Source organism: Lissotriton vulgaris, chromosome 5 (assembly GCF_964263255.1).
Source record: "Lissotriton vulgaris chromosome 5, aLisVul1.2, whole genome shotgun sequence".
Lineage (NCBI taxonomy): Eukaryota > Metazoa > Chordata > Amphibia > Caudata > Salamandridae > Lissotriton > Lissotriton vulgaris.
Window position 1 is genome coordinate 1,564,918,866 of NC_141693.1, and position 26,328 is coordinate 1,564,945,193.

Below are 26,328 nucleotides of genomic sequence, written 5' to 3' on the forward strand. Positions count from 1 at the left end.
ATTTCCCCTATATATGTTTTAATTAAAATGTGGCGATTTTGGCAAAGTACAGTAACTTCTTAGCACACGTCTAGTTTCATGTTGTCATTAATAATTGCACTTCTTAACAAAGGGATGAAATGAGCACTTTGCGGGGTCGAGTCGAGCCAGCCAGGAGTCGAACCTGGAATCTTCTGCTCCGTAGGCAGACGCGTTATCCATTGCGCCACTGGCCCACTGCTATCAGTACATGACGGGGCAGAGTACTAGACCAGTGCATATGCGCTCTGGGATATGGTCGGTAGTGTGCACGCTAGACAGGTTGAATAAGCTGGGAAAATTAGAGCTCTTTCACATGAAGTAGTGAAGAGTCAAATACTGAGGTCTATGAAGGGATCACTTAAGGAACTCACCGAATGTACAGGCAATAAAAGTCACAACAACTTTAACAGCCACTGCTCTCTTGGGCAAAGAGTAGTGATGTCACTTTGTATATTTTGTTCCCTGCTCTGATTGGATCAAAGTCTTTTCCATTTGGTCAGAACTCGCAACTTAACTAGTTCTTTTCCGCTGCAGTGTAAGTGCAGAGGGCGGTGTGGCGGGAAATACAACTGTTTGCGCACATTATACATCGCAACTGGAAATAACCACTGTTCCGCAGACACAATATATTTGTGATTTATTTTTCTAGAACCGTGGCCAATGGCCATGCACTAGTATCGCAGATGCCACATTATTTTGACCAGTTTAAATGGAAAAAGTCACTAGCAGCTGCATCCGTGACAGCCATCATGAAGGTCCGCGCCTTCGAGACCACGCTTGTAAAGGTGCTTTTTAAAAAATTTCACTAGCATTTATTGTCCGATGAAAATATTGGGCCCTTTGGCAAATCGAAAGTTATCTGTTGTACAGTTAAAACAGACCTCTCCAGAAACTCTGAATGGCCCACTTTAAAAACTAAATATTGGCGTTAAATTCCTAGTATGTAACTTAATTCAAATGCGTAGCTGTTTATGTAACGAAGTTTAAAGATCAGTTTATTATAAAACCAGACAGGAGGGAAGTTCATGGTCTAACAGGCGTGATGTAGTTTCTTATAATGTTTATCGATCATTGTAATGTTTATATTATTGGTTGAAAAAAGGTACCTCCTCAATCGAGCCAGCCAGGAGTCGAACCTGGAATCTTCTGCTCCGTAGGCAGACGCGTTATCCATTGCGCCACTGGCCCACTGTGTATGAAATCTACAGAGAAAAGATAATAGCCAAATCACAGGTGAGGTGCTACACGTTGGTGGTGTGAAAGACAGTAAGGATGTAGCGGTGCACTCTACAATAGAAAACACACAGTTCTAGGAGCTAAGTATAATATCAACTCATTTCAAGTCGCAGCTCTGAAGCCAGCCTACAGGTTTGTGGAGCTTCAGAGCCCTGCTCACTTTACTGCTTTGCAGAGATGAATGCTGCCTTCGAGGGGAAAGGCTTCTTGGCTTTGCCTCCTCTAACTGCAGAAATGCGGCTGGAGACTGGCATCTTACAATTCCTTCCGTTAGAGAGGTGGGCGAGGGGATAGACGTTCATATTGGATGCTGTCCATGACGTTCACGGATGCCCCAGTGTTGATCATAGCATGTACCGGGGATCCTGCGATCGGTACGTCGCACATTGGTGGCGGCAGACTCTGCGCACCATCTCTGCCAATGAAGGACACGAAGTACACCTCATCATCATCGTCTTCCAAACTAAACACCGCGCGGGAAGCATCACTGCAAGGACCAGGGTCTTCAAGCGACAGCTGATGCACACTGCCAGAGGCCAGGGGCCGGCAGGGTGCGCAGTGAGGCTGGGGGTGAGGAGCCGGAAGACAGACAGGGCCCCTGTAGCCACGTGGTGGGCCTCTCCAGCGTCAGGGCACTACTCGCTTCTCCCCCTCCAGGGCGCTCGCCGAGGCATCACACAACGGGGGGGGGGGGGGGCGGCGGAAAGCGTGTCCCCGGGCCCAAAGGACAGGCTCCTTGTGTTTGAGTGTCCTCCATATATTGCAGTATTATACCTTTATGTTTACTTTATATGCTTTTGTAACCTGCACACGTGTCACTTTTTCCTCCTGTAATGCACCGTTTGTTACCTCTTGTATTTTGTTAGCTCACGATTGCCACTTTTGCCGCATGCAATGTAACGTTTGCTTTTGTAATTTGTTCACTTGTAATGTTCTCATGTATCAGTTCTGTTCCTATTGTGAAGTATTGTGAAGCGCTCTGATACCTTCGGGTAAAGTCTGCGCTATATAAAAACGCATACATAAAATAAAATAAAATAAAAGCACACGATGTATTGCATCAAGGAGCAGCCTTCGGGCATGCGTTGACACACAGCTTCAAGAAAAAAAAGAAAAGCACACACTTCTCCCTCCCCCCTCCCCACCCCACTCCACCTCCCCCCCCCCCTCCCTGATCACCCAGTGTTCCTAAGAGAAGGTTAGAATTTGTTCAACTATAATAGTGCGCTACACGTGTATGTCACAAAAATTAAATTTCCCATAAAAATAAGTTCTTTGTCAAGACGACTGTAACCTTTCTTTTCTTTATAATTAAAACAGAGCATCCGGGAATGCATCTTTTGTTTTATGCTATTAAATAAAAAAAAAGATATTTGTGTCCATTTCCCCTATATATGTTTTAATTAAAATGCCGCCATTTTGGCAAAGTACAGTAGAGTAACTTTTTAACACACGTCTAGTTTCATGTTGTCATTAATAATTGCACTTCTTAACCAAGGGATGAAATGAGCACTTTGTGCGTGGAGTCGAGCCAGCCAGAAGTCGAACCTGGAATCTTCTGCTCCGTAGGCAGACGCGTTATCCATTGCGCCACTGGCCCACTGCTATCTCTACACGACGGGGCAGAGTACTAGACCAGTGCATATGCGCTCTGGGATATGGTCGGTAGTGTGCACGCTAGACAGGTTGAATAAGCTGGGAAAATGATAGCTCTTTCACATTAAGTAGTGAAGAGTCAAATACTGAGGTCTATGAAGGGATCACTTAAGGAACTCACCGAATGTACAGGCAATAAAAGTCACAACAACTTTAACAGCCACTGCTCTCTTGGGCAAAGAGTAGTGATGTCACTTTGTATATTTTGTTCCCTGCTCTGATTGGATCAAAGTCTTTTCGATTTGGTCAGAACTCGCGATTTAACTAGTTCTTTTCCACTGCAGTGCAAGTGCAGAGGGCGGTGTGGCGGGAAATACAACTGTTTGCGCACATTATACATCGCAACTGGAAAGAACCACTGTTCCGCAGACACAATACATTTGTTATTTATTTTTCTAGAACCGTGGCCAATGGCCATGCACTAGTATCACAGATGCCACGTTATTTTGACCAGTTTAAATGGAAAAAGTCACTAGCAGCTGCATCCGTGACAGCCATTATGAAGGTCCGCGCCTTCGAGACCACGCTTGTAAAGGTGCTTTTTAAAAAACATTTCACTAGCATTTATTGTTCGATGAAAATATTGGGCTCTTTGGCAAATCGACAGTTATCTGTTTTACAGTTAAAACAGACCTATCGAGAAACTCTGATGGCCCACTTTAAAAACTAAATATTGGCGTTAAAATCCTAGTATGTAACTTAATCAAATGCGTAGCTGTTTATGTAACGAAATTTACAGGTCAGTTTATTATAAAACCAGACAGGACGGAACTTCATGGTCTAACAGGCATGATGTAGTTTCTTATAATGTTTATAGATCATTGTAATGTTTATATTATTGGTTGAAAAAAGGTGCCTCCACAATTCGAGCCAGCCAGGAGTCGAACCTGGAATCTTCTGCTCCGTAGGCAGACGCGTTATCCATTGCGCCACTGGCCCGCCGTGTATGAAGTCTTCAGAGAACAGGTAATAGCCAAATCACAGGTGAGGTGCTACAAGTTGGTGCTGTGACAGACAGTAAGGATATAGCGGCACACTCTACAATAGAAAACACACAGTTCTAGGAGCTAAGTACAATATCAACTCATTTCAAGTCGAAGCTCTGAAGCCAGCCTACAGGTTTGTGGAGTTTCAGAGCCCTGCACACTTTACTGCTTTGCAGAGATGAATGCTGCCTTCGAGGGGAAAGGCTTCTTGGCTTTGCCTCCTCTAACTGCAGAAATGCGGCTGGAGCGTGACATCTTACAATTCCTTCCGTTATATATAACAATATATAACATTTTGCAGACAGTACTACATGACAACTACGAACAAACTACTATATGCTATAAACAAACAAAATCAGTTCTACAGTCTTTCAGATAAGGTGGCCTGCCAGGAAGCATCCTGTTGGCCTTGCGCCTGTGGTCACACAATGAAGGGAGCAGGCGCTGTAAGTATTGGTTGGGTACTTCCTTTGGTAATGACTAGGCCACTGACGCCAGAAGCCTCAGCACACACTGATATGTACGCACGTGGGCTACTTTCGTGCTTAACCGGTGTTCCGAGGAGTGCTGTACCCCCATCGAGCTTTGTACCCTCTGTGGTGCCGTATCACCGGGGGTAGGAATACCTAGGCCGCAGAGTGGGGCCTAATCTACACTGTTTCTAGGTGTAGATTTTAGCGTTGGATGGAGAGAGAGGTGGGCGAGGGGATAGACGTTCATATTGGATGCTGTCCATGACGTTCACGGATGCCCCAGTGTTGATCATAGCATGTACCGGGGATCCTGCGATCGGTACGTCGCACATTGGTGGCGGCAGACTCTGCGCACCATCTCTGCCAATGAAGGACACGAAGTACACCTCATCATCATCGTCTTCCAAACTAAACACCGCGCGGGAAGCATCACTGCAAGGACCAGGGTCTTCAAGCGACAGCTGATGCACACTGCCAGAGGCCAGGGGCCGGCAGGGTGCGCAGTGAGGCTGGGGGTGAGGAGCCGGAAGACAGACAGGGCCCCTGTAGCCACGTGGTGGGCCTCTCCAGCGTCAGGGCACTACTCGCTTCTCCCCCTCCAGGGCGCTCGCCGAGGCATCACACAACGGGGGGGGGGGGCGGCGGAAAGCGTGTCCCCGGGCCCAAAGGACAGGCTCCTTGTGTTTGAGTGTCCTCCATATATTGCAGTATTATACCTTTATGTTTACTTTATATGCTTTTGTAACCTGCACACGTGTCACTTTTTCCTCCTGTAATGCACCGTTTGTTACCTCTTGTATTTTGTTAGCTCACGATTGCCACTTTTGCCGCATGCAATGTAACGTTTGCTTTTGTAATTTGTTCACTTGTAATGTTCTCATGTATCAGTTCTGTTCCTATTGTGAAGTATTGTGAAGCGCTCTGATACCTTCGGGTAAAGTCTGCGCTATATAAAAACGCATACATAAAATAAAATAAAATAAAAGCACACGATGTATTGCATCAAGGAGCAGCCTTCGGGCATGCGTTGACACACAGCTTCAAGAAAAAAAAGAAAAGCACACACTTCTCCCTCCCCCCTCCCCACCCCACTCCACCTCCCCCCCCCTCCCTGATCACCCAGTGTTCCTAAGAGAAGGTTAGAATTTGTTCAACTATAATAGTGCGCTATATGTGTATGTCACAAAAATTAAATTTCCCATAAAAATAAGTTCTTTGTCAAGACGACTGTAACCTTTCTTTTCTTTATAATTAAAACAGAGCATCCGGGAATGCATCTTTTGTTTTATGCTATTAAATAAAAAAAAAGATATTTGTGTCCATTTCCCCTATATATGTTTTAATTAAAATGCCGCCATTTTGGCAAAGTACAGTAGAGTAACTTTTTAACACACGTCTAGTTTCATGTTGTCATTAATAATTGCACTTCTTAACAAAGGGATGAAATGAGCACTTTGCGGGGTCGAGTCGAGCCAGCCAGGAGTCGAACCTGGAATCTTCTGCTCCCTAGGCAGACGCGTTATCCATTGCGCCACTGGCCCACTGCTATCTGTACACGACGGGGCAGAGTACTAGACCAGTGCATATGCGCTCTGGGATATGGTCGGTAGTGTGCACGCTAGACAGGTTGAATAAGCTGGGAAAATGATAGCTCTTTCACATTAAGTAGTGAAGAGTCAAATACTCAGGTCTATGAAGGGATCACTTAAGGAACTCACCGAATGTACAGGCAATAAAAGTCACAACAACTTTAACAGCCACTGCTCTCTTGGGCAAAGAGTAGTGATGTCACTTTGTATATTTTGTTCCCTGCTCTGATTGGATCAAAGTCTTTTCGATTTGGTCAGAACTCGCGATTTAACTAGTTCTTTTCCACTGCAGTGCAAGTGCAGAGGGCGGTGTGGCGGGAAATACAACTGTTTGCGCACATTATACATCGCAACTGGAAAGAACCACTGTTCCGCAGACACAATACATTTGTTATTTATTTTTCTAGAACCGTGGCCAATGGCCATGCACTAGTATCACAGATGCCACGTTATTTTGACCAGTTTAAATGGAAAAAGTCACTAGCAGCTGCATCCGTGACAGCCATTATGAAGGTCCGCGCCTTCGAGACCACGCTTGTAAAGGTGCTTTTTAAAAAACATTTCACTAGCATTTATTGTTCGATGAAAATATTGGGCCCTTTGGCAAATCGACAGTTATCTGTTTTACAGTTAAAACAGACCTATCGAGAAACTCTGATGGCCCACTTTAAAAACTAAATATTGGCGTTAAATTCCTAGTATGTAACTTAATCAAATGCGTAGCTGTTTATGTAACGAAATTTACAGGTCAGTTTATTATAAAACCAGACAGGACGGAACTTCATGGTCTAACAGGCATGATGTAGTTTCTTATAATGTTTATAGATCATTGTAATGTTTATATTATTGGTTGAAAAAAGGTGCCTCCACAATTCGAGCCAGCCAGGAGTCGAACATGGAATCTTCTGCTCCGTAGGCAGACGCGTTATCCATTGCGCCACTGGCCTGCTGTGTATGAAGTCTTCAGAGAACAGGTAATAGCCAAATCACTGGTGAGGTGCTACAAGTTGGTGCTGTGACAGACAGTAAGGATATAGCGGCGCACTCTGCAATAGAAAACACACAGTTCTAGGAGCTAAGTACAATATCAACTCATTTCAAGTCGAAGCTCTGAAGCCAGCCTACAGGTTTGTGGAGCTTCAGAGCCCTGCACACTTTTCTTCTTTGCAGAGATGAATGCTGCCTTCGAGGGGAAAGGCTTCTTGGCTTTGCCTCCTCTAACTGCAGAAATGCGGCTGGAGCCTGACATCTTACAATTCCTTCCGTTATATATAACAATTTATAACATTTTGCAGACAGTACTACATGACAACTACGAACAAACTACTATATGCTATAAACAAACAAAATCAGTTCTACAGTCTTTCAGATAAGGTGGCCTGCCAGGAAGCATCCTGTTGGCCTTGCGCCTGTGGTCACACAATGAAGGGAGCAGGCGCTGTAAGTATTGGTTGGGTACTTCCTTTGGTAATGACTAGGCCACTGACGCCAGAAGCCTCAGCACACACTGATATGTACGCACGTGGGCTACTTTCGTGCTTAACCGGTGTTCCGAGGAGTGCTGTACCCCCATCGAGCTTTGTACCCTCTGTGGTGCCGTATCACTGGGGGTAGGAATACCTAGGCCGCAGAGTGGGGCCTAATCTACACTGTTTCTAGGTGTAGATTTTAGCGTTGGATGGAGAGAGAGGTGGGCGAGGGGATAGACGTTCATATTGGATGCTGTCCATGACGTTCACGGATGCCCCAGTGTTGATCATAGCATGTACCGGGGATCCTGCGATCGGTACGTCGCACATTGGTGGCGCAGACTCTGCGCACCATCTCTGCCAATGAAGGACACGAAGTACACCTCATCATCATCGTCTTCCAAACTAAACACCGCGCGGGAAGCATCACTGCAAGGACCAGGGTCTTCAAGCGACAGCTGATGCACACTGCCAGAGGCCAGGGGCCGGCAGGGTGCGCAGTGAGGCTGGGGGTGAGGAGCCGGAAGACAGACAGGGCCCCTGTAGCCACGTGGTGGGCCTCTCCAGCGTCAGGGCACTACTCGCTTCTCCCCCTCCAGGGCGCTCGCCGAGGCATCACACAACGGGGGGGGGGGCGGCGGAAAGCGTGTCCCCGGGCCCAAAGGACAGGCTCCTTGTGTTTGAGTGTCCTCCATATATTGCAGTATTATACCTTTATGTTTACTTTATATGCTTTTGTAACCTGCACACGTGTCACTTTTTCCTCCTGTAATGCACCGTTTGTTACCTCTTGTATTTTGTTAGCTCACGATTGCCACTTTTGCCGCATGCAATGTAACGTTTGCTTTTGTAATTTGTTCACTTGTAATGTTCTCATGTATCAGTTCTGTTCCTATTGTGAAGTATTGTGAAGCGCTCTGATACCTTCGGGTAAAGTCTGCGCTATATAAAAACGCATACATAAAATAAAATAAAATAAAAGCACACGATGTATTGCATCAAGGAGCAGCCTTCGGGCATGCGTTGACACACAGCTTCAAGAAAAAAAAGAAAAGCACACACTTCTCCCTCCCCCCTCCCCACCCCACTCCACCTCCCCCCCCCCCTGATCACCCAGTGTTCCTAAGAGAAGGTTAGAATTTGTTCAACTATAATAGTGCGCTACATGTGTATGTCACAAAAATTAAATTTCCCATAAAAAATAAGTTCTTTGTCAAGACCACTGTAACCTTTCTTTTCTTTATAATTAAAACAGAGCATCCGGGAATGCATCTTTTGTTTTATGCTATTAAATAAAAAAAAAGATATTTGTGTCCATTTCCCCTATATATGTTTTAATTAAAATGCCGCCATTTTGGCAAAGTACAGTAGAGTAACTTTTTAACACACGTCTAGTTTCATGTTGTCATTAATAATTGCACTTCTTAACCAAGGGATGAAATGAGCACTTTGTGCGTGGAGTCGAGCCAGCCAGGAGTCGAATCTGGAATCTTCTGCTCCGTAGGCAGACGCGTTATCCATTGCGCCACTGGCCCACTGCTATCTGCATACGACGGGGCAGAGTACTAGACCAGTGCATATGCGCTCTGGGATATGGTCGGTAGTGTGCACACTAGACAGGTTGAATAAGCTGGGAAAATTATAGCTCTTTCACATTAAGTAGTGAAGAGTCAAATACTGAGGTCTATGAAGGGATCACTTAAGGAACTCACCGAATGTACAGGCAATAAAAGTCACAACAACTTTAACAGCCACTGCTCTCTTGGGCAAAGAGTAGTGATGTCACTTTGTATATTTTGTTCCCTGCTCTGATTGGATCAAAGTCTTTTCGATTTGGTCAGAACTCGCGATTTAACTAGTTCTTTTCCACTGCAGTGCAAGTGCAGAGGGCGGTGTGGCGGGAAATACAACTGTTTGCGCACATTATACATCGCAACTGGAAAGAACCACTGTTCCGCAGACACAATACATTTGTTATTTATTTTTCTAGAACCGTGGCCAATGGCCATGCACTAGTATCACAGATGCCACGTTATTTTGACCAGTTTAAATGGAAAAAGTCACTAGCAGCTGCATCCGTGACAGCCATTATGAAGGTCTGCGCCTTCGAGACCACGCTTGTAATGGTGCTTTTTAAAAAACATTTCACTAGCATTTATTGTTCGATGAAAATATTGGGCCCTTTGGCAAATCGACAGTTATCTGTTTTACAGTTAAAACAGACCTATCGAGAAACTCTGATGGCCCACTTTAAAAACTAAATATTGGCGTTAAATTCCTAGTATCTAACTTAATCAAATGCGTAGCTGTTTATGTAACGAAATTTACAGGTCAGTTTATTATAAAACCAGACAGGACGAACCTTCATGGTCTAACAGGCATGATGTAGTTTCTTATAATGTTTATAGATCATTGTAATGTTTATATTATTGGTTGAAAAAAGGTGCCTCCACAATTCGAGCCAGCCAGGAGTCGAACCTGGAATCTTCTGCTCCGTAGGCAGACGCGTTATCCATTGCGCCACTGGCCCGCTGTGTATAAAGTCTTCAGAGAACAGGTAATAGCCAAATCACAGGTGAGGTGCTACAAGTTGGTGCTGTGACAGACAGTAAGGATATAGCGGCGCACTCTACAATAGAAAACACACAGTTCTAGGAGCTAAGTACAATATCAACTCATTTCAAGTCGAAGCTCTGAAGCCAGCCTACAGGATTGTGGAGTTTCAGAGCCCTGCTCACTTTACTGCTTTGCAGAGATGAATGCTGCCTTCGAGGGGAAAGGCTTCTTGGCTTTGCCTCCTCTAACTGCAGAAATGCGGCTGGAGCCTGACATCTTACAATTCCTTCCGTTATATATAACAATTTATAACATTTTGCAGACAGTACTACATGACAACTACGAACAAACTACTATATGCTATAAACAAACAAAATCAGTTCTACAGTCTTTCAGATAAGGTGGCCTGCCAGGAAGCATCCTGTTGGCCTTGCGCCTGTGGTCACACAATGAAGGGAGCAGGCGCTGTAAGTATTGGTTGGGTACTTCCTTTGGTAATGACTAGGCCACTGACGCCAGAAGCCTCAGCACACACTGATATGTACGCACGTGGGCTACTTTCGTGCTTAACCGGTGTTCCGAGGAGTGCTGTACCCCCATCGAGCTTTGTACCCTCTGTGGTGCCGTATCACCGGGGGTAGGAATACCTAGGCCGCAGAGTGGGGCCTAATCTACACTGTTTCTAGGTGTAGATTTTAGCGTTGGATGGAGAGAGAGGTGGGCGAGGGGATAGACGTTCATATTGGATGCTGTCCATGACGTTCACGGATGCCCCAGTGTTGATCATAGCATGTACCGGGGATCCTGCGATCGGTACGTCGCACATTGGTGGCGCAGACTCTGCGCACCATCTCTGCCAATGAAGGACACGAAGTACACCTCATCATCATCGTCTTCCAAAATAAACACCGCGCGGGAAGCATCACTGCAAGGACCAGGGTCTTCAAGCGACAGCTGATGCACACTGCCAGAGGCCAGGGGCCGGCAGGGTGCGCAGTGAGGCTGGGGGTGAGGAGCCGGAAGACAGACAGGGCCCCTGTAGCCACGTGGTGGGCCTCTCCAGCGTCAGGGCACTACTCGCTTCTCCCCCTCCAGGGCGCTCGCCGAGGCATCACACAACGGGGGGGGGGGCGGCGGAAAGCGTGTCCCCGGGCCCAAAGGACAGGCTCCTTGTGTTTGAGTGTCCTCCATATATTGCAGTATTATACCTTTATGTTTACTTTATATGCTTTTGTAACCTGCACACGTGTCACTTTTTCCTCCTGTAATGCACCGTTTGTTACCTCTTGTATTTTGTTAGCTCACGATTGCCACTTTTGCCGCATGCAATGTAACGTTTGCTTTTGTAATTTGTTCACTTGTAATGTTCTCATGTATCAGTTCTGTTCCTATTGTGAAGTATTGTGAAGCGCTCTGATACCTTCGGGTAAAGTCTGCGCTATATAAAAACGCATACATAAAATAAAATAAAATAAAAGCACACGATGTATTGCATCAAGGAGCAGCCTTCGGGCATGCGTTGACACACAGCTTCAAGAAAAAAAAGAAAAGCACACACTTCTCCCCCCCCCCCCCTGATCACCCAGTGTTCCTAAGAGAAGGTTAGAATTTGTTCAACTATAATAGTGCGCTACATGTGTATGTCACAAAAATTAAATTTCCCATAAAAAATAAGTTTTTTGTCAAGACCACTGTAACCTTTCTTTTCTTTATAATTAAAACAGAGCATCCGGGAATGCATCTTTTGTTTTATGCTATTAAATAAAAAAAAAGATATTTGTGTCCATTTCCCCTATATATGTTTTAATTAAAATGCCGCCATTTTGGCAAAGTACAGTAGAGTAACTTTTTAACACACGTCTAGTTTCATGTTGTCATTAATAATTGCACTTCTTAACCAAGGGATGAAATGAGCACTTTGTGCGTGGAGTCGAGCCAGCCAGGAGTCGAATCTGGAATCTTCTGCTCCGTAGGCAGACGCGTTATCCATTGCGCCACTGGCCCACTGCTATCTGCATACGACGGGGCAGAGTACTAGACCAGTGCATATGCGCTCTGGGATATGGTCGGTAGTGTGCACACTAGACAGGTTGAATAAGCTGGGAAAATTATAGCTCTTTCACATTAAGTAGTGAAGAGTCAAATACTGAGGTCTATGAAGGGATCACTTAAGGAACTCACCGAATGTACAGGCAATAAAAGTCACAACAACTTTAACAGCCACTGCTCTCTTGGGCAAAGAGTAGTGATGTCACTTTGTATATTTTGTTCCCTGCTCTGATTGGATCAAAGTCTTTTCGATTTGGTCAGAACTCGCGATTTAACTAGTTCTTTTCCACTGCAGTGCAAGTGCAGAGGGCGGTGTGGCGGGAAATACAACTGTTTGCGCACATTATACATCGCAACTGGAAAGAACCACTGTTCCGCAGACACAATACATTTGTTATTTATTTTTCTAGAACCGTGGCCAATGGCCATGCACTAGTATCACAGATGCCACGTTATTTTGACCAGTTTAAATGGAAAAAGTCACTAGCAGCTGCATCCGTGACAGCCATTATGAAGGTCTGCGCCTTCGAGACCACGCTTGTAAAGGTGCTTTTTAAAAAACATTTCACTAGCATTTATTGTTCGATGAAAATATTGGGCCCTTTGGCAAATCGACAGTTATCTGTTTTACAGTTAAAACAGACCTATCGAGAAACTCTGATGGCCCACTTTAAAAACTAAATATTGGCGTTAAATTCCTAGTATCTAACTTAATCAAATGCGTAGCTGTTTATGTAACGAAATTTACAGGTCAGTTTATTATAAAACCAGACAGGACGAACCTTCATGGTCTAACAGGCATGATGTAGTTTCTTATAATGTTTATAGATCATTGTAATGTTTATATTATTGGTTGAAAAAAGGTGCCTCCACAATTCGAGCCAGCCAGGAGTCGAACCTGGAATCTTCTGCTCCGTAGGCAGACGCGTTATCCATTGCGCCACTTGCCCGCTGTGTACGAAGTCTTCAGAGAACAGGTAATAGCCAAATCACAGGTGAGGTGCTACAAGTTGGTGCTGTGACAGACAGTAAGGATATAGCGGCGCACTCTACAATAGAAAACACACAGTTCTAGGAGCTAAGTACAATATCAACTCATTTCAAGTCGAAGCTCTGAAGCCAGCCTACAGGTTTGTGGAGTTTCAGAGCCCTGCTCACTTTACTGCTTTGCAGAGATGAATGCTGCCTTCGAGGGGAAAGGCTTCTTGGCTTTGCCTCCTCTAACTGCAGAAATGCGGCTGGAGCCTGACATCTTACAATTCCTTCCGTTATATATAACAATTTATAACATTTTGCAGACAGTACTACATGACAACTACGAACAAACTACTATATGCTATAAACAAACAAAATCAGTTCTACAGTCTTTCAGATAAGGTGGCCTGCCAGGAAGCATCCTGTTGGCCTTGCGCCTGTGGTCACACAATGAAGGGAGCAGGCGCTGTAAGTATTGGTTGGGTACTTCCTTTGGTAATGACTAGGCCACTGACGCCAGAAGCCTCAGCACACACTGATATGTACGCACGTGGGCTACTTTCGTGCTTAACCGGTGTTCCGAGGAGTGCTGTACCCCCATCGAGCTTTGTACCCTCTGTGGTGCCGTATCACCGGGGGTAGGAATACCTAGGCCGCAGAGTGGGGCCTAATCTACACTGTTTCTAGGTGTAGATTTTAGCGTTGGATGGAGAGAGAGGTGGGCGAGGGGATAGACGTTCATATTGGATGCTGTCCATGACGTTCACGGATGCCCCAGTGTTGATCATAGCATGTACCGGGGATCCTGCGATCGGTACGTCGCACATTGGTGGCGCAGACTCTGCGCACCATCTCTGCCAATGAAGGACACGAAGTACACCTCATCATCATCGTCTTCCAAACTAAACACCGCGCGGGAAGCATCACTGCAAGGACCAGGGTCTTCAAGCGACAGCTGATGCACACTGCCAGAGGCCAGGGGCCGGCAGGGTGCGCAGTGAGGCTGGGGGTGAGGAGCCGGAAGACAGACAGGGCCCCTGTAGCCACGTGGTGGGCCTCTCCAGCGTCAGGGCACTACTCGCTTCTCCCCCTCCAGGGCGCTCGCCGAGGCATCACACAACGGGGGGGGGGGGGGGGCGGCGGAAAGCGTGTCCCCGGGCCCAAAGGACAGGCTCCTTGTGTTTGAGTGTCCTCCATATATTGCAGTATTATACCTTTATGTTTACTTTATATGCTTTTGTAACCTGCACACGTGTCACTTTTTCCTCCTGTAATGCACCGTTTGTTACCTCTTGTATTTTGTTAGCTCACGATTGCCACTTTTGCCGCATGCAATGTAACGTTTGCTTTTGTAATTTGTTCACTTGTAATGTTCTCATGTATCAGTTCTGTTCCTATTGTGAAGTATTGTGAAGCGCTCTGATACCTTCGGGTAAAGTCTGCGCTATATAAAAACGCATACATAAAATAAAATAAAATAAAAGCACACGATGTATTGCATCAAGGAGCAGCCTTCGGGCATGCGTTGACACACAGCTTCAAGAAAAAAAAGAAAAGCACACACTTCTCCCTCCCCCCTCCCCACCCCACTCCACCTCCCCCCCCCCCTGATCACCCAGTGTTCCTAAGAGAAGGTTAGAATTTGTTCAACTATAATAGTGCGCTACATGTGTATGTCACAAAAATTAAATTTCCCATAAAAAATAAGTTCTTTGTCAAGACCACTGTAACCTTTCTTTTCTTTATAATTAAAACAGAGCATCCGGGAATGCATCTTTTGTTTTATGCTATTAAATAAAAAAAAAGATATTTGTGTCCATTTCCCCTATATATGTTTTAATTAAAATGCCGCCATTTTGGCAAAGTACAGTAGAGTAACTTTTTAACACACGTCTAGTTTCATGTTGTCATTAATAATTGCACTTCTTAACCAAGGGATGAAATGAGCACTTTGTGCGTGGAGTCGAGCCAGCCAGGAGTCGAATCTGGAATCTTCTGCTCCGTAGGCAGACGCGTTATCCATTGCGCCACTGGCCCACTGCTATCTGCATACGACGGGGCAGAGTACTAGACCAGTGCATATGCGCTCTGGGATATGGTCGGTAGTGTGCACACTAGACAGGTTGAATAAGCTGGGAAAATTATAGCTCTTTCACATTAAGTAGTGAAGAGTCAAATACTGAGGTCTATGAAGGGATCACTTAAGGAACTCACCGAATGTACAGGCAATAAAAGTCACAACAACTTTAACAGCCACTGCTCTCTTGGGCAAAGAGTAGTGATGTAACTTTGTATATTTTGTTCCCTGCTCTGATTGGATCAAAGTCTTTTCGATTTGGTCAGAACTCGCGATTTAACTAGTTCTTTTCCACTGCAGTGCAAGTGCAGAGGGCGGTGTGGCGGGAAATACAACTGTTTGCGCACATTATACATCGCAACTGGAAAGAACCACTGTTCCGCAGACACAATACATTTGTTATTTATTTTTCTAGAACCGTGGCCAATGGCCATGTACTAGTGTCACAGATGCCACGTTATTTTGACCAGTTTAAATGGAAAAAGTCACTAGCAGCTGCATCCGTGACAGCCATTATGAAGGTCCGCGCCTTCGAGACCACGCTTGTAAAGGTGCTTTTTAAAAAACATTTCACTAGCATTTATTGTTCGATGAAAATATTGGGCCCTTTGGCAAATCGACAGTTATCTGTTTTACAGTTAAAACAGACCTATCGAGAAACTCTGATGGCCCACTTTAAAAACTAAATATTGGCGTTAAATTCCTAGTATGTAACTTAATCAAATGCGTAGCTGTTTATGTAACGAAATTTACAGGTCAGTTTATTATAAAACCAGACAGGACGGAACTTCATGGTCTAACAGGCATGATGTAGTTTCTTATAATGTTTATAGATCATTGTAATGTTTATATTATTGGTTGAAAAAAGGTGCCTCCACAATTCGAGCCAGCCAGGAGTCGAACCTGGAATCTTCTGCTCCGTAGGCAGACGCGTTATCCATTGCGCCACTGGCCCGCTGTGTATGAAGTCTTCAGAGAACAGGTAATAGCCAAATCACAGGTGAGGTGCTACAAGTTGGTGCTGTGACAGACAGTAAGGATATAGCGGCGCACTCTACAATAGAAAACACACAGTTCTAGGAGCTAAGTACAATATCAACTCATTTCAAGTCACAGCTCTGAAGCCAGCCTACAGGTTTGTGGAGCTTCAGAGCCCTGCACACTTTTCTTCTTTGCAGAGATGAATGCTGCCTTCGAGGGGAAAGGCTTCTTGGCTTTGCCTCCTCTAACTGCAGAAATGCAGCTGGAGCCTGACATCTTACAATTCCTTCCGTTATATATAACAATATATAACATTTTGCAGACAGTACTACATGACAACTACGAACAAACTACTATATGCTATAAACAAACAAAATCAGTTCTACAGTCTTTCAGATAAGGTGGCCTGCCAGGAAGCATCCTGTTGGCCTTGCGCCTGTGGTCACACAATGAAGGGAGCAGGCGCTGTAAGTATTGGTTGGGTACTTCCTTTGGTAATGACTAGGCCACTGACGCCAGAAGCCTCAGCACACACTGATATGTACGCACGTGGGCTACTTTCGTGCTTAACCGGTGTTCCGAGGAGTGCTGTACCCCCATCGAGCTTTGTACCCTCTGTGGTGCCGTATCACCGGGGGTAGGAATACCTAGGCCGCAGAGTGGGGCCTAATCTACACTGTTTCTAGGTGTAGATTTTAGCGTTGGATGGAGAGAGAGGTGGGCGAGGGGATAGACGTTCATATTGGATGCTGTCCATGACGTTCACGGATGCCCCAGTGTTGATCATAGCATGTACCGGGGATCCTGCGATCGGTACGTCGCACATTGGTGGCGCAGACTCTGCGCACCATCTCTGCCAATGAAGGACACGAAGTACACCTCATCATCATCGTCTTCCAAACTAAACACCGCGCGGGAAGCATCACTGCAAGGACCAGGACCTTCAAGCGACAGCTGATGCACACTGCCAGAGGCCAGGGGCCGGCAGGGTGCGCAGTGAGGCTGGGGGTGAGGAGCCGGAAGACAGACAGGGCCCCTGTAGCCACGTGGTGGGCCTCTCCAGCGTCAGGGCGCTCGCCGAGGCATCACACAACGGGGGGGGGCGGCGGAAAGCGTGTCCCCGGGCCCAAAGGACAGGCTCCTTGTGTTTGAGTGTCCTCCATATATTGCAGTATTATACCTTTATGTTTACTTTATATGCTTTTGTAACCTGCACACGTGTCACTTTTTCCTCCTGTAATGCACCGTTTGTTACCTCTTGTATTTTGTTAGCTCACGATTGCCACTTTTGCCGCATGCAATGTAACGTTTGCTTTTGTAATTTGTTCACTTGTAATGTTCTCATGTATCAGTTCTGTTCCTATTGTGAAGTATTGTGAAGCGCTCTGATACCTTCGGGTAAAGTCTGCGCTATATAAAAACGCATACATAAAATAAAATAAAATAAAAGCACACGATGTATTGCATCAAGGAGCAGCCTTCGGGCATGCGTTGACACACAGCTTCAAGAAAAAAAAGAAAAGCACACACTTCTCCCTCCCCCCTCCCCACCCCACTCCACCTCCCCCCCCCCTCCCTGATCACCCAGTGTTCCTAAGAGAAGGTTAGAATTTGTTCAACTATAATAGTGCGCTACACGTGTATGTCACAAAAATTAAATTTCCCATAAAAATAAGTTCTTTGTCAAGACGACTGTAACCTTTCTTTTCTTTATAATTAAAACAGAGCATCCGGGAATGCATCTTTTGTTTTATGCTATTAAATAAAAAAAAAGATATTTGTGTCCATTTCCCCTATATATGTTTTAATTAAAATGCCGCCATTTTGGCAAAGTACAGTAGAGTAACTTTTTAACACACGTCTAGTTTCATGTTGTCATTAATAATTGCACTTCTTAACAAAGGGATGAAATGAGCACTTTGTGCGTGGAGTCGAGCCAGCCAGGAGTCGAACCTGGAATCTTCTGCTCCGTAGGCAGACGCGTTATCCATTGCGCCACTGGCCCACTGCTATCTCTACACGACGGGGCAGAGTACTAGACCAGTGCATATGCGCTCTGGGATATGGTCGGTAGTGTGCACGCTAGACAGGTTGAATAAGCTGGGAAAATGATAGCTCTTTCACATTAAGTAGTGAAGAGTCAAATACTGAGGTCTATGAAGGGATCACTTAAGGAACTCACCGAATGTACAGGCAATAAAAGTCACAACAACTTTAACAGCCACTGCTCTCTTGGGCAAAGAGTAGTGATGTCACTTTGTATATTTTGTTCCCTGCTCTGATTGGATCAAAGTCTTTTCGATTTGGTCAGAACTCGCGATTTAACTAGTTCTTTTCCACTGCAGTGCAAGTGCAGAGGGCGGTGTGGCGGGAAATACAACTGTTTGCGCACATTATACATCGCAACTGGAAAGAACCACTGTTCCGCAGACACAATACATTTGTTATTTATTTTTCTAGAACCGTGGCCAATGGCCATGCACTAGTATCACAGATGCCACGTTATTTTGACCAGTTTAAATGGAAAAAGTCACTAGCAGCTGCATCCGTGACAGCCATTATGAAGGTCCGCGCCTTCGAGACCACGCTTGTAAAGGTGCTTTTTAAAAAACATTTCACTAGCATTTATTGTTCGATGAAAATATTGGGCCCTTTGGCAAATCGACAGTTATCTGTTTTACAGTTAAAACAGACCTATCGAGAAACTCTGATGGCCCACTTTAAAAACTAAATATTGGCGTTAAATTCCTAGTATGTAACTTAATCAAATGCGTAGCTGTTTATGTAACGAAATTTACAGGTCAGTTTATTATAAAACCAGACAGGACGGAACTTCATGGTCTAACAGGCATGATGTAGTTTCTTATAATGTTTATAGATCATTGTAATGTTTATATTATTGGTTGAAAAAAGGTGCCTCCACAATTCTAGCCAGCCAGGAGTCGAACCTGGAATCTTCTGCTCCGTAGGCAGACGCGTTATCCATTGCGCCACTGGCCCGCTGTGTACGAAGTCTTCAGAGAACAGGTAATAGCCAAATCACAGGTGAGGTGCTACAAGTTGGTGCTGTGACAGACAGTAAGGATATAGCGGCGCACTCTACAATAGAAAACACACAGTTCTAGGAGCTAAGTACAATATCAACTCATTTCAAGTCGAAGCTCTGAAGCCAGCCTACAGGTTTGTGGAGTTTCAGAGCCCTGCTCACTTTACTGCTTTGCAGAGATGAATGCTGCCTTCGAGGGGAAAGGCTTCTTGGCTTTGCCTCCTCTAACTGCAGAAATGCGGCTGGAGCCTGACATCTTACAATTCCTTCCGTTATATATAACAATTTATAACATTTTGCAGACAGTACTACATGACAACTACGAACAAACTACTATATGCTATAAACAAACAAAATCAGTTCTACAGTCTTTCAGATAAGGTGGCCTGCCAGGAAGCATCCTGTTGGCCTTGCGCCTGTGGTCACACAATGAAGGGTGCAGGCGCTGTAAGTATTGGTTGGGTACTTCCTTTGGTAATGACTAGGCCACTGACGCCAGAAGCCTCAGCACACACTGATATGTACGCACGTGGGCTACTTTCGTGCTTAACCGGTGTTCCGAGGAGTGCTGTACCCCCATCGAGCTTTGTACCCTCTGTGGTGCCGTATCACCGGGGGTAGGAATACCTAGGCCGCAGAGTGGGGCCTAATCTACACTGTTTCTAGGTGTAGATTTTAGCGTTGGATGGAGAGAGAGGTGGGCGAGGGGATAGACGTTCATATTGGATGCTGTCCATGACGTTCACGGATGCCCCAGTGTTGATCATAGCATGTACCGGGGATCCTGCGATCGGTACGTCGCACATTGGTGGCGCAGACTCTGCGCACCATCTCTGCCAATGAAGGACACGAAGTACACCTCATCATCATCGTCTTCCAAACTAAACACCGCGCGGGAAGCATCACTGCAAGGACCAGGGTCTTCAAGCGACAGCTGATGCACACTGCCAGAGGCCAGGGGCCGGCAGGGTGCGCAGTGAGGCTGGGGGTGAGGAGCCGGAAGACAGACAGGGCCCCTGTAGCCACGTGGTGGGCCTCTCCAGCGTCAGGGCACTACTCGCTTCTCCCCCTCCAGGGCGCTCGCCGAGGCATCACACAACGGGGGGGGGGGGGGGGCGGCGGAAAGCGTGTCCCCGGGCCCAAAGGACAGGCTCCTTGTGTTTGAGTGTCCTCCATATATTGCAGTATTATACCTTTATGTTTACTTTATATGCTTTTGTAACCTGCACACGTGTCACTTTTTCCTCCTGTAATGCACCGTTTGTTACCTCTTGTATTTTGTTAGCTCACGATTGCCACTTTTGCCGCATGCAATGTAACGTTTGCTTTTGTAATTTGTTCACTTGTAATGTTCTCATGTATCAGTTCTGTTCCTATTGTGAAGTATTGTGAAGCGCTCTGATACCTTCGGGTAAAGTCTCCGCTATATAAAAACGCATACATAAAATAAAATAAAATAAAAGCACACGATGTATTGCATCAAGGAGCAGCCTTCGGGCATGCGTTGACACACAGCTTCAAGAAAAAAAAGAAAAGCACACACTTCTCCCTCCCCCCTCCCCACCCCACTCCACCTCCCCCCCCCCCTGATCACCCAGTGTTCCTAAGAGAAGGTTAGAATTTGTTCAACTATAATAGTGCGCTACATGTGTATGTCACAAAAATTAAATTTCCCATAAAAAATAAGTTCTTTGTCAAGACCACTGTAACCTTTCTTTTCTTTATAATTAAAACAGAGCATCCGGGAATGCATCTTTTGTTTTATGCTATTAAATAAAAAAAAAGATATTTGTGTCCATTTCCCCTATATATGTTTTAATTAAAATGCCGCCATTTTGGCAAAGTACAGTAGAGTAGGCATGGGCGGAAAATCCGTTCCGCTCGCGGATTTTGCGGATTTTCGGGAAATCCGCAATCCGCGAGATTTGCGAATTTCCTGCAAAATCCGCAAATCCGCGAGCAGCGGATTTTGCTCGCACTGCTCGCACTGTTCGCGTGAGTTCGCGCCCCGCGAATAAGTGCGAAATTGCAGAAATACGATCTAAGCAAAACTGAAAGTAACTACTTACCAGGTTCAAAAGTTCAGGCACATCATTAGTAGCCATTTCCTGTAGTGCTTCCTGAGGGGCCCCTCCAGAGTTCAGTTGCCAGTTGCAACTATTATGTGACCCTGCTCTGAACCTCAGAATAGTTACACATATGCCACAAAGGTCCTGAATTACAGCTAAGGGAGACAAGCAGGAGCCAGGCTGGAAGTTAAAATCCATTAATCAGCCCCTAATTCATTATTGTCAGTTGGGGCAGGGCAGGTGTTGTAACTAATTTTGCAACAATGAAAGCACTTAGCAAGTGCAAAAGATCACTAATCAGGGCGCACTAAGGAAGCAGGTGCCAGCTAAAAAAATATTCTGTGACACATTAATCAGCCCCAAATTAATTCAGGTCACTTGAGGCAGGGAAGGTGTGCTTTGCTTTGCCGAAAATAATGTACACTGGACAACCAGAGGGTGTGGTGATGAAACAGAGGGTGGCATGGGTGGGCCAGAGGGTGGCATGAGTAGTCAGAGAGTGGCAGTGGTGACAGAGAGTGGCAGTGATGAAGAAGAGTGTCCCAAACAGGTTGGACACGTAGAAACAACAAGTTCGCAAAACTTGCGACCCGACAGGTAAGTTCGCAAATTGCGAAATTGTAAAAACCCTCGCGAAATGGCAGAAACACGGGCGAACACAAAAAAAAAAAAAAATCCGCAAATTCGCGGGAATTCGCGGATTTTGCGGATTGCGAGTTTGCAAATCCGCAAATTCGCGGATTGCCAATCCGCAAAATCCGCTCATGCCTACAGTAGAGTAACTTTTTAACACACGTCTAGTTTCATGTTCTCATTAATAATTGCACTTCTTAACCAAGGGATGAAATGAGCACTTTGTGCGTGGAGTCGAGCCAGCCAGGAGTCGAATCTGGAATCTTCTGCTCCGTAGGCAGACGCGTTATCCATTGCGCCACTGGCCCACTGCTATCTGCATACGACGGGGCAGAGTACTAGACCAGTGCATATGCGCTCTGGGATATGGTCGGTAGTGTGCACACTAGACAGGTTGAATAAGCTGGGAAAATTATAGCTCTTTCACATTAAGTAGTGAAGAGTCAAATACTGAGGTCTATGAAGGGATCACTTAAGGAACTCACCGAATGTACAGGCAATAAAAGTCACAACAACTTTAACAGCCACTGCTCTCTTGGGCAAAGAGTAGTGATGTAACTTTGTATATTTTGTTCCCTGCTCTGATTGGATCAAAGTCTTTTCGATTTGGTCAGAACTCGCGATTTAACTAGTTCTTTTCCACTGCAGTGCAAGTGCAGAGGGCGGTGTGGCGGGAAATACAACTGTTTGCGCACATTATACATCGCAACTGGAAAGAACCACTGTTCCGCAGACACAATACATTTGTTATTTATTTTTCTAGAACCGTGGCCAATGGCCATGCACTAGTGTCACAGATGCCACGTTATTTTGACCAGTTTAAATGGAAAAAGTCACTAGCAGCTGCATCCGTGACAGCCATTATGAAGGTCCGCGCCTTCGAGACCACGCTTGTAAAGGTGCTTTTTAAAAAACATTTCACTAGCATTTATTGTTCGATGAAAATATTGGGCCCTTTGGCAAATCGACAGTTATCTGTTTTACAGTTAAAACAGACCTATCGAGAAACTCTGATGGCCCACTTTAAAAACTAAATATTGGCGTTAAATTCCTAGTATGTAACTTAATCAAATGCGTAGCTGTTTATGTAACGAAATTTACAGGTCAGTTTATTATAAAACCAGACAGGACGGAACTTCATGGTCTAACAGGCATGATGTAGTTTCTTATAATGTTTATAGATCATTGTAATGTTTATATTATTGGTTGAAAAAAGGTGCCTCCACAATTCGAGCCAGCCAGGAGTCGAACCTGGAATCTTCTGCTCCGTAGGCAGACACGTTATCCATTGCGCCACTGGCCCGCTGTGTATGAAGTCTTCAGAGAACAGCTAATAGCCAAATCACAGGTGAGGTGCTACAAGTTGGTGCTGTGACAGACAGTAAGGATATAGCGGCGCACTCTACAATAGAAAACACACAGTTCTAGGAGCTAAGTACAATATCAACTCATTTCAAGTCGCAGCTCTGAAGCCAGCCTACAGGTTTGTGGAGCTTCAGAGCCCTGCACACTTTTCTTCTTTGCAGAGATGAATGCTGCATTCGAGGGGAAAGGCTTCTTGGCTTTGCCTCCTCTAACTGCAGAAATGCGGCTGGAGCCTGACATCTTACAATTCCTTCCGTTATATATAACAATATATAACATTTTGCAGACAGTACTACATGACAACTACGAACAAACTACTATATGCTATAAACAAACAAAATCAGTTCTACAGTCTTTCAGATAAGGTGGCCTGCCAGGAAGCATCCTGTTGGCCTTGCGCCTGTGGTCACACAATGAAGGGAGCAGGCGCTGTAAGTATTGGTTGGGTACTTCCTTTGGTAATGACTAGGCCACTGACGCCAGAAGCCTCAGCACACACTGATATGTACGCACGTGGGCTACTTTCGTGCTTAACCGGTGTTCCGAGGAGTGCTGTACCCCCATCGAGCTTTGTACCCTCTGTGGTGCCGTATCACCGGGGGTAGGAATACCTAGGCCGCAGAGTGGGGCCTAATCTACACTGTTTCTAGGTGTAGATTTTAGCGTTGGATGGAGAGAGAGGTGGGCGAGGGGATAGACGTTCATATTGGATGCTGTCCATGACGTTCACGGATGCCCCAGTGTTGATCATAGCATGTACCGGGGATCCTGCGATCGGTACGTCGCACATTGGTGGCGCAGACTCTGCGCACCATCTCTGCCAATGAAGGACACGAAGTACACCTCATCATCATCGTCTTCCAAACTAAACACCGCGCGGGAAGCATCACTGCAAGGACCAGGGCCTTCAAGCGACAGCTGATGCACACTGCCAGAGGCCAGGGGCCGGCAGGGTGCGCAGTGAGGCTGGGGGTGAGGAGCCGGAAGACAGACAGGGCCCCTGTAGCCACGTGGTGGGCCTCTCCAGCGTCAGGGCGCTCGCCGAGGCATCACACAACGGGGGGGGGGGCGGCGGAAAGCGTGTCCCCGGGCCCAAAGGACAGGCTCCTTGTGTTTGAGTGTCCTCCATATATTGCAGTATTATACCTTTATGTTTACTTTATATGCTTTTGTAACCTGCACACGTGTCACTTTTTCCTCCTGTAATGCACCGTTTGTTACCTCTTGTATTTTGTTAGCTCACGATTGCCACTTTTGCCGCATGCAATGTAACGTTTGCTTTTGTAATTTGTTCACTTATAATGTTCTCATGTATCAGTTCTGTTCCTATTGTGAAGTATTGTGAAGCGCTCTGATACCTTCGGGTAAAGTCTGCGCTATATAAAAACGCATACATAAAATAAAATAAAATAAAAGCACACGATGTATTGCATCAAGGAGCAGCCTTCGGGCATGCGTTGACACACAGCTTCAAGAAAAAAAAGAAAAGCACACACTTCTCCCTCCCCCCTCCCCACCCCACTCCACCTCCCCCCCCCTCCCTGATCACCCAGTGTTCCTAAGAGAAGGTTAGAATTTGTTCAACTATAATAGTGCGCTACACGTGTATGTCACAAAAATTAAATTTCCCATAAAAATAAGTTCTTTGTCAAGACGACTGTAACCTTTCTTTTCTTTATAATTAAAACAGAGCATCCGGGAATGCATCTTTTGTTTTATGCTATTAAATAAAAAAAAAGATATTTGTGTCCATTTCCCCTATATATGTTTTAATTAAAATGCCGCCATTTTGGCAAAGTACAGTAGAGTAACTTTTTAACACACGTCTAGTTTCATGTTGTCATTAATAATTGCACTTCTTAACAAAGGGATGAAATGAGCACTTTGTGCGTGGAGTCGAGCCAGCCAGGAGTCGAACCTGGAATCTTCTGCTCCGTAGGCAGACGCGTTATCCATTGCGCCACTGGCCCACTGCTATCTCTACACGACGGGGCAGAGTACTAGACCAGTGCATATGCGCTCTGGGATATGGTCGGTAGTGTGCACGCTAGACAGGTTGAATAAGCTGGGAAAATGATAGCTCTTTCACATTAAGTAGTGAAGAGTCAAATACTGAGGTCTATGAAGGGATCACTTAAGGAACTCACCGAATGTACAGGCAATAAAAGTCACAACAACTTTAACAGCCACTGCTCTCTTGGGCAAAGAGTAGTGATGTCACTTTGTATATTTTGTTCCCTGCTCTGATTGGATCAAAGTCTTTTCGATTTGGTCAGAACTCGCGATTTAACTAGTTCTTTTCCACTGCAGTGCAAGTGCAGAGGGCGGTGTGGCGGGAAATACAACTGTTTGCGCACATTATACATCGCAACTGGAAAGAACCACTGTTCCGCAGACACAATACATTTGTTATTTATTTTTCTAGAACCGTGGCCAATGGCCATGCACTAGTATCACAGATGCCACGTTATTTTGACCAGTTTAAATGGAAAAAGTCACTAGCAGCTGCATCCGTGACAGCCATTATGAAGGTCCGCGCCTTCGAGACCACGCTTGTAAAGGTGCTTTTTAAAAAACATTTCACTAGCATTTATTGTTCGATGAAAATATTGGGCCCTTTGGCAAATCGACAGTTATCTGTTTTACAGTTAAAACAGACCTATCGAGAAACTCTGATGGCCCACTTTAAAAACTAAATATTGGCGTTAAATTCCTAGTATGTAACTTAATCAAATGCGTAGCTGTTTATGTAACGAAATTTACAGGTCAGTTTATTATAAAACCAGACAGGACGGAACTTCATGGTCTAACAGGCATGATGTAGTTTCTTATAATGTTTATAGATCATTGTAATGTTTATATTATTGGTTGAAAAAAGGTGCCTCCACAATTCGAGCCAGCCAGGAGTCGAACCTGCAATCTTCTGCTCCGTAGGCAGATGCGTTATCCATTGCGCCACTGGCCCGCTGTGTATAAAGTCTTCAGAGAACAGGTAATAGACATATCACAGGTGAGGTGCTACAAGTTGGTGCTGTGACAGACAGTAAGGATATAGCGGCGCACTCTACAATAGAAAACACACAGTTCTAGGAGCTAAGTACAATATCAACTCATTTCAAGTCGAAGCTCTGAAGCCAGCCTACAGGT

The 26,328-nt window shown here is 45.3% G+C and overlaps 8 non-coding genes across 8 annotated transcripts; all 8 read right to left on the minus strand.

Moving 5' to 3' along the window:
• Nucleotides 1–142: 142 nt before the first annotated feature.
• Nucleotides 143–215, minus strand: TRNAR-ACG (transfer RNA arginine (anticodon ACG)). Its single transcript has one exon. It is a non-coding gene; the product is annotated as a tRNA-Arg (tRNA).
• A 921-nt stretch (nucleotides 216–1,136) lies between these two features.
• TRNAR-ACG (transfer RNA arginine (anticodon ACG)) lies at nucleotides 1,137–1,209 on the minus strand. Its single transcript has one exon. It is a non-coding gene; the product is annotated as a tRNA-Arg (tRNA).
• A 2,570-nt stretch (nucleotides 1,210–3,779) lies between these two features.
• TRNAR-ACG (transfer RNA arginine (anticodon ACG)) lies at nucleotides 3,780–3,852 on the minus strand. Its single transcript has one exon. It is a non-coding gene; the product is annotated as a tRNA-Arg (tRNA).
• Nucleotides 3,853–5,840: 1,988 nt separating this feature from the next.
• TRNAP-AGG (transfer RNA proline (anticodon AGG)) lies at nucleotides 5,841–5,913 on the minus strand. Its single transcript has one exon. It is a non-coding gene; the product is annotated as a tRNA-Pro (tRNA).
• A 3,974-nt stretch (nucleotides 5,914–9,887) lies between these two features.
• Nucleotides 9,888–9,960, minus strand: TRNAR-ACG (transfer RNA arginine (anticodon ACG)). The gene has a single exon. It is a non-coding gene; the product is annotated as a tRNA-Arg (tRNA).
• Nucleotides 9,961–15,969: 6,009 nt separating this feature from the next.
• TRNAR-ACG (transfer RNA arginine (anticodon ACG)) lies at nucleotides 15,970–16,042 on the minus strand. The gene has a single exon. It is a non-coding gene; the product is annotated as a tRNA-Arg (tRNA).
• A 1,958-nt stretch (nucleotides 16,043–18,000) lies between these two features.
• Nucleotides 18,001–18,073, minus strand: TRNAR-ACG (transfer RNA arginine (anticodon ACG)). Its single transcript has one exon. It is a non-coding gene; the product is annotated as a tRNA-Arg (tRNA).
• Nucleotides 18,074–25,078: 7,005 nt separating this feature from the next.
• Nucleotides 25,079–25,151, minus strand: TRNAR-ACG (transfer RNA arginine (anticodon ACG)). The gene has a single exon. It is a non-coding gene; the product is annotated as a tRNA-Arg (tRNA).
• Nucleotides 25,152–26,328: the final 1,177 nt, after the last annotated feature.